We start from the raw sequence: 8821 nt of genomic DNA, 5'->3' as shown, positions 1-8821 counted from the left end.
ACGAATGTCTCAAATATCTACCTGGGACCTAGGTCACAAGGTATTCCCATTATTCTTGGCTGCCTTTATTACAAAGTGGAAACGTTATTTTTTTCCCCTCATTTGGTAGAATCATTAGGTTTTTGATTAATTTTATACCAGTAATACAATTATTTACATTTTTTCTTCATTTTAGTTCTTACTAACTTTCCTGATTGACCCCCCCCCCCCAGTTCTGAAATCATTAAGGCTCCTGGACTGTTGTCATCCACCAAGTGACCACGTAGATACTTTTATATTTATTTTTAAGTCCCAAATTTGCTATCAGACTGCATTTTCTCTTAGGAAAATATTGTGTTGGAGTAAGATTTTTTCTTGTTTTTACCTTGAGCACAATCCTGTATGGTGGGTAATGTGAGACTCCTCCCATACCTGTTGCTCCCAATCAGACAACTTTCTTTTTTTTTTAAATGCTGAAGGCAGCTGCCCTCTAGCTTGCTGCCAGGATTTAGCCTTCCCATGACTAATTTCACCTTCTCTTGCTAGCATAGGACAACAGGCTATCTATCACCTGCTGAATCTCCTTCCTGCTGGCTTGGTGACTTCCAGGAGTGACACATAATCCCAGGTCACTAATAGTGCAGACAGACCCTTGTCTCCTCACTAGTGGATCAGACCTGTAGCCACTATTTTAGTGATGACACACCCTAAACCATAGCTTTATCCCTGACTGTGAACCACAGATTCAGCAGATATCCTGTTCAGAAATCTACAACTACAGGATTAGCAAACAGATGTCATCTTTAATGCAAGTAGTTGGGTGATGAGTATGTGTGTCTGTTTGTTTATGTGTAGGGAGGGACAGTTTTCCTTGTTTATTTCTATTTATTTAATTTACCACCCAAATATATCCATCTGATCAGATCAAGCTGACAGTAGAATCTTGTGCAGAAAATAGTTTATAATTCCAAAGCATCAGCACTACCGTTAGGAAGATACATTATATGCAAAGAGAAAGCTAGGTGACAATGAACATTATGAATGGAATACTGATATGCAGTCATATACAAGAATATACACACATTATATGAAAATGCCAAATAATGGGTGTTATGAAAGGAGATACTGCCAGCACAGCTAGCTGGAATTTTGTGAATGATTATACGTCATTTGTGAATATCAAATTTATACAAGATGCTGGTGTTACAAATGTATTAAAACTGTATGTCATGTGTATATCAAACTGCTGGATGCTTGTGTTTGAAATGTAACCACAGTGTGCCCACTACAGAGAACAGAAATGTATCTGCACTATTCTAACTGTTTAAATGCATATGTTTAACAGAGGCAACTGGAGGGTTAACCAATCCAGCAAGCTTTAGAAAAATATCTGAAATTATAGGCTAGGCCATAAAGTGCTATCTGACAGGTTTCAAGGTAGCTAGAGACACAAAGTCTGTGCTAGGAAGCTTTCTGTATTGTCTTTGGGGTGAACTAATTATTACCTCTGAAAGCACGGAAGAATGCAGTTGTTTTATGACTTCCAGCACCTGCCAAGATCTTAGCAAAAATGCTGCCATCTGCCAGCAATGGGGGGGGTTGCTCAGAACATGAAGCCAGATGACAAGAAATGCTATCATCTTGCAAGCTATCCCAGCAGTAAAATTTTAGATATTATTTTGAGAAGTCTTTTAGTGAAACAGAGCATTCTGTATTCTGTCTTGCAACTGACAACAACAGAATTAGAAGTTATGTACTCACCATAACGTTCCATCTGAGTAGGTGACTTAATTTGGATGCAAACTGTGGGTATCGGATCCGACCTCGGATCCGAGCCGGCATTTCAAAAATCTTAGGCTCCGAGCTCCTAGCTCCTCCCTCTACCCATAATCCCATGCCAAGCCCTAACTGACCTCAGATTGAGTTTGCCTATATAATACTAGAATAAAAAGTATCTAAATAGATGCATAAACTCTTGTTGTATAAAGGTCAGGGGGATGGAGGGATGAGTTGCATCAAATGAAGTCACCTACTCAGATGGAACGTTATGGTGAGTACATAACTTCTAAATCTGAAGTAGGCAGACTTCATTTGTCTGCAACCTGTGGGACAGAGTCCCCAGCTACCTAAATCTTGGGCGGCCGTCATGGAAGGATGTTCCGGAGCACTGCTGAGCCAAAGGATGCTCTTCCCCTGGAAACAACATCCACCTTATAATGAGAAATGAAGGTATGAGATGAGGCCCAAGTGGCTGCCGCGCAGATATCATCCAATGGCACTCGGGACTTAAACGCGGCTGACGTGGAAACTGCCCTAGTAGAGTGAGCAGTAACCCTTTGAGGAGCAGGCCTACCTGAAGTGTCATAAGCCTGCAGAATACAATTAGCAATCCATCTCGACAGTGTGACTTTGGAAACCGCTTTGCCCATAGCAAATTTAGCAAAGGAGACGAACAGTTGATCTGATTGTCTATGACCAGCCGTTCTGTGAATGTAAAAGCGCAATTGCCTATGAACATCTAAAGAATGCAGCTTATATTCTCCTTTGTTTTTATAATTGTGGAAAATCACAGGTAAGTTGATTGATTGATTAATATTAGATTCCGAAGAAACTTTTGGAAGAAAAGATGGATTGGTCCTGAGGCACACCCTATCGGGAAAAAAGGAGAGGTAAGGCGGTTTGATGCATAGAGCCTGAAGTTCCGACACTCTTCTGGCTGATGTGATGGCTACCAAGAAAGCAGTCTTCCAGGAAAGGTACTTTAGATCTGCAGAAGCTGCAGGCTCAAAGGGGGGAGCAGTAAGGGCCTGTAGAACTAAGGATAGGTCCCAAGGTGGTATAGCTTCTTTGACCGGTGGCCTCAACAGAAAAACTCCTTTAAGAAAGGTCTTGCAAATTTTTGCAGTCATGAGGGAAGCTAACTCATGACCCATATGATAATGGGAAATCGCTGCCATTTGCACCTTTACCGTGGAAGAACTAGCCCCTTGATGAAAGAGGTCTGTTAAGAAGTCCAGTTCCACAGACATAGGTGCTGAAAAAGGATCTATACTCTTCTGGACCGCCCAAATAGAAAACCTTTTCCATTTGCTCCGATAAACCTTCCTAGTGGAAGGTTTATGAGCCGCCACTAAAATGGCCTTGACAGGTGACGAGATACCGGGAGTCCTAATCAAGGATGGAACTGGAGCAGCCAGGCTGCCAATTTCAGGATGTGTAGATTGGGACCGAGTCCTTGAGGATGGGAGATGAGATCCGGGATCGGATCCAGAATCCAGGGCGGATTCACTTTGTGAGACCATACATAAGGGAACCAGGGCTGACGAGGCCAGAACGGGGCAATGAGAATCATTCTGCTCCCCAAACTGTTGGCTTTCTGCAAGAGCCTCTGCATCAGAGGTAGTGGAGGATAGGCATAAAGGAGATCAGGAGGCCAAGCATGCACCAGAGCGTCTCTCGGGGATTCCCCAGGAGGGGGAAGTAGAGCGAAGAAACTGTCGCATTTGGCGTTTGAGTGAGAAGCAAAAAGATTGCAACAGGGTTGCCCCCAGACGGCAAAAATCCTCTTCGCTACCAGAGGATTGAGAGACCACTTGTGCGGGGAAAGAATGGTGCGACTGAGCTTGTCCGCAAGGATGTTGGATTTTCCCGGAATGTGCGTTGCTACAAGAAAGCGTTTGGTGGAAATTGCCCATTCCCAGACTCTCATGGCCTCTCGACAAAGGGGGTAGGACCTGGTTCCTCCCTGCTTGTTGATGTACCAGACTACTGACATGTTGTCTGTCTGGATCGCAATAGTCCCCGTAGGAAGAAGGCTGTGAAGTGCTTGCAACGCTAGGAGCACCGCCCCCATCTCCAGGACATTTATATGCAACGAGGTCTCTGAGGTGTTCCACGTGCCTTGGACAATCTTGCCTGCAGAATGCCCCCCCCCCACCCGAGGCGAGAAGCGTCCATAGTCACCGTGGCTCGGGGGAATGTTGCACAAAAAGGTCTCCCTGTTAGAGGCTCCGGAGACTGGAGCCACCAAAACAGGGAGTCCTTGCATGCCTTGCTGACCGCTATTGGGCTGTTGAGAGAGGAGTATAGCGGGGACCACTGGACCTGTAGGGTCCATTGAAGAACCCGCATGTGTAAGCGAGCATGAAGAAGAAGTGGAATAGCTGCTGCCATTGATCCTAGGGCCCTCAGTACCGAAGCCGCCGTCGGACACGGATGTAGGCCTGCTGTGATACGACACTTCAGGCTGGACAGCCTGTCTGGGGTGAGGAAGGCCCGCATTGATCTTGTGTCCAACCTTCCTCCTATGAAATCTATAAGTTGTGTGGGGTGCAGTAAAGATTTTTCCCAGTTTATGGTGATGCCCAGCCTTGGGGCTATAAGAAGGAAATAGTCCCTGGCTGAGCACAGTAGATGCCTTGATGATGCCGTCAGGAGCCAGTCGTCCAGGTACGGAAAGACCTGTAATCCCTGGAGTCTCAGGTGGGCCACTACTACTGCTAGTACCTTGGTGAACACCCTGGGGGCAGAGGTGAGACCGAAGGGGAGGACCCTGAATTGGTAGTGGCTGGCTCCCAGCCGGAAGCGAAGGAACCTCCTGGACCGTCTGTCCATCCGAATGTGGTAGTACGCGTCCTTGAGGTCGACAGAGCACATCCAATCGTTCTCCCGCAAGAGGGGGAGTATAGATTGTAGGGTGACCATCCGGAACTTTTGCTTGGTTACTGACAGGTTCAATAGGGAAAGGTCTAAGATCGGTCTTAAGTCCCCCATTTTCTTTGGCACCAAGAAGAACCTGGAGTAAAACCCTGATCCGGTCTGATCTCGGGACGCGCTGGATGGCTCTTTTTTCTAGCAGCTGCTCGATTTCGACAGCTGCTGCCTCCCTTTGGTCGGGTGGTACATCGGGGAGGCTGCGGGATCTGGGGATCTTGCTCAGGGGAATGGTATAACCTCTGGATATCACACGAAGCACCCAACGGTCTGATGTGATTGACTCCCAAGAAGTCAGGTGCCTCGAAAAACGCCCCCCGACTGCCTCCAGAGATGGACAGCCGGGCAACCCTTCAGGGCTGTTGCGTGGGTCTGTCAGAGAAAGGTTCTCTGGACCCAAAGTTTCTAGGAGCCCCTCTGCCTCTAGGACGGCGACCTCCCTGTCCTCCTCTGCCACAGAAGGACTGGTTATCCAGAGCAGGTTGGGACTGCTGCGACTTCTGGAACCACATCTTCTTCTGTCTCTTTTGGTTCTTCGAGAAGGACCTCTGGGGAGCTGAGAAGTGGACTCCGGCAGACAGCGTCTTCCCGTCCTTCTCGCTCTGGACTAACGTTTCGCAAACAGTTTTGCCAAAGAAGGCAGAACCATCAAAGGGGGCATTCGCGAAAGTCGCCTTAAAGGGCTCTGCGAAATCACAGTGGCGGAGCCAGGCCTGACGCCTCATGACTAGGCCCGCTCCGCTAGCTCTAGCGGCTCCCTCGGTAGCGTGAGAAAGTAGCTGCATAGACGTATTGGAAACCGCTCTAAGAGTGGCCATACGGGTTGAGTACACTTGTTTGTCCTCACCCGACATGGACTCTGGGGGGGATGCAGCGTACTCTTTAATCAGGTCCCGCTGCATCCTGATAACATGTGCCAAGTAGTTCAGCGCTCTCAAAGATAAGGTTGCTGAACTAAAAACTCGCTTCCCAATGCGATCCATCGAGCAGGACTCCTTGCCCGGAGGATATATAGAGGGACTCTCCTGTGCTAACTCCCTCTTCGTGGCTGCAGCCATCATCATGGCATCTACCAGGGGGCCCTTGCTCCAGTGAGTGCGGTCCGCCGGGGGGCTCAGGATACGGTCTGGACCCTTGGGTATAGGCTCAACGGTGTCCGGATCCTTCCATGCTCTGGTGGATATAAGGTCCACCAGAGGATCGGCAGGAGGGGACACCCAAGAGGTAGATGGGCCCGCCTTGAATGCCTCCAAGAACACAGACTCGTCTGAGGAGGCCTTGGGGGCAGACCCGCCCCCCCGATCCTTAACATTTCCATAATATCTCCAAAGGAGATGACTTCCGGGGGTGATCTTGGGGAGCCCTCCCCTTCATCCAAGTCTGTGTCTTCAGTAATGGACTCTGGGGAGTCCATGTGCCTCCTTTTGCACTTACGCTTCCGAGGCACTTCCTCGGGGGGACTGTCCGAGGAGTCCTCTTCAGCAGCTAGATGTTCCAAGGGAACTACTTGGGACATCGAGGCAGGCTGTCCCTGGGACCGGCTGATGGGAGCCTGGCCCAACTGCAAGGGAGTGCAGGGTGGAGCCGTGGCAGGGACCGGGGGTCCAGTAGTCCTCAACAGCGCCCTTTCCACTACATCGAAGGCCGAGGGGGAGCCAGTTTCTCTAAGCCCAGAGAGCTGACCCCCACTCGGATCCGACGCACGGACCAGAGTCGGAGCTGAAACCGTCGGATCCGAGAGACCGGTGTGCTCCGACTTAGACGTAGCCGAAGACACACCAGCTCCCTCGGATCCGAGGCTTGTCCCTCGGCTCTGAGAGGTCGGGTCCGAAGTACCCGAAGCACTCAAGGGATGGGTCGGATCCAAGGTGCGCCGACCTATCGGATCCGACCCACCCCCAGATCCAACTCTGCCCGGCACCAACAGCTCCAAACCCAGGGTGTGGGTCGGAGAAGGAGCCAAGGGGGCGAAAAAAGGGGTCAAAGCCCCGCCCGGATGGGGGGGGCTAAGAGCACTCTCATTTGCATTTGGGCCTGGATGAAACGCCTCATCATCCGGTCCATGTCTGCTTCGCTCATGGAAAAGGTGGATCTAGATGAGGCCACCGAAGAGGACCTAGAGAACCGCCTCGGGGACCTCACAGAAGGGCTAGCCTCCTCCTTCTCCTCGGGCCCAGAGGAGAACCGAGGGGAGTGGAGCTGAGGAGGGGGAGATCTAGAAGACACAGGGGAGGCCCGTTTAGATGGAGGAGCCGAACTTGAGGTCTCGGCTCTCCGTTTGTGGTGCCTCTCCTTGTGTCTCTCCTTCTTCTCTTTCTCCCTTGAAGTCTCCCTCTCCTCTGGCTTTTTTGAGGGAGGTTGAGTCCCAGCCGGGGGAGGGGAGACCACAGCACCCGCTGAAGGCTGCTGGCTAGTAGGGGCAGAGGCGGAGCATCTGGAGGGAGAAGTCCCGCCAGAACAAGCTTCGACCTCCACTCCCTTAAAGCTCGGGGGTTGAACCCTGCACAAATGGTACAACCAGATGACAGGTGTTCAACCCCAAGATGACGAGTGTGGCCATCTGCTGGGGACAGCTTATGGCCACACTCGGTACATTTAGAAAACACTGCCTTATGGGCTTCTGACATCTTAAGCCCTAACAGGCCTAAAACACACAGTACACACAAACACACAAACTATGCAAAACCCGAAGAAAAATTAACAAGATAGAGAAAGGAAAGCCTAACACATACACTCTAACTAACTAACTTATAAAAGTTTAAAGTTTTCAAAAATATTTAGTCAAAAATCTTATCTGTAACCAGGAGCTCGAGGAGTCCGTTGCAACTTTGAAAAGCGGCAAACGAAATCTGAGGTCAGTTAGGGCTTGGCAGGGGATTATGGGTAGAGGGAGAAGCTAGGAGCTCGGAGCCTAAGCTTTTTGAAATGCCGGCTCGGATCCGCGGTCGGATCCGATACCCACAGGTTGCAGACAAATGAAGTCTGCCTACTTCAGATGAATCATTCACTGCATCTGCCTTGCTCTAATTAAGTAAGCTAACTAGGGTACACCAATTCTCTTAGATACAGTTGGGAATATAGTGAAGCTTAGTTTTAGATATTGTTTTTCTTTATTTATCTGAGCCTGTCCTGCAGTGTTATTTTTAATATTTCCTATGGTTTTGAACTCTGATGTCACTGTGAATATATATATATATGTATATATATAGTATTGTCATGTTCTTTTATTATTTATTATTAAATATATTTAAAAATGTCATTGTGGCTGATCTTTGGTAGTGATATTTAAGTTTTGAGAGTACTTGCTTATTTATTTGGTGACACTGTCTGGGCCACTCCTAACAACCTTGCTGTTGGTCAAACTACCATTTGGATTAATAGTAACATTACACAGTAAGATTGGATACCCTTTGTTAAGTCCCTTAAAGTATCTGATAAGGAGTGACTGGTGGCATTAGTAACTACTGTATAGTCTGGGCAGAAGGGGACATAGTTAGTAAACCTGTGCCAGCCTTTCCCAGGTGTGGGTTTGTGTAAATCAAACCTCAAACAGTGTGTGTGTCAGCTACTTGGGCAGGGACACAAGACATTGGTTGGACAGACAGGGTGTTGGAGGTGCTGGCTTGGTCACTCAGCTGAAATCTCAACTCTGTAGCTGTGCCAGTGGAGAGTCTTACTGTGGATCTGGAGGACGAGGAAAAAAACAGTCCCGGACTGACTGTGGTCTCTGTGTGCTCTTAAGGGAAATTGCACTTGATGCAGAGAGTTGCACCTGGAAATATTGTGTGTATGTACCTGTTTAACCTCTCAATGAATGTCCCCCACTGGTGCCAGTGGTGAGGATTGAGGCTCTTTCATTACTGGTCCTTTGGTGGGACATCACATATTTATTGGCTGGCAGTGGTGGGATCACCACATCACATATTGGGATTCAGTGGTGTAGATATTGAACTCCTGTAGCCTGTAAACAGTGGTCACTAAAGAAAGTGTTTGTACTCTCAAGCAGCCACACAGTGAGCATTCAGAGTTTCATATCACAATACTTTTATTTATTTTTTGTTAGCTTAGTTAGTCAGGGAGAGCAGGCAAGATGTCAGCACAGGATTATGGCAAGCTGACAAGGAGCTAG

General features: G+C 48.4%; 1 protein-coding gene across 1 annotated transcript in view; it reads left to right on the top strand.

Moving 5' to 3' along the window:
* LOC122816887 (butyrophilin subfamily 2 member A2-like) overlaps positions 1-8821 on the top strand; it is a 784081-nt gene that overhangs the window by 516703 nt on the left and 258557 nt on the right. The window lies entirely within an intron of this gene.

This window comes from Protopterus annectens, chromosome 12.part0, assembly GCF_019279795.1.
Source record: "Protopterus annectens isolate FY-2018-M chromosome 12.part0, PAN1.0, whole genome shotgun sequence".
In the NCBI taxonomy this organism is placed as follows: Eukaryota; Metazoa; Chordata; order Ceratodontiformes; family Protopteridae; genus Protopterus; species Protopterus annectens.
This window is presented reverse-complemented; position numbering and strand designations above follow the sequence as displayed.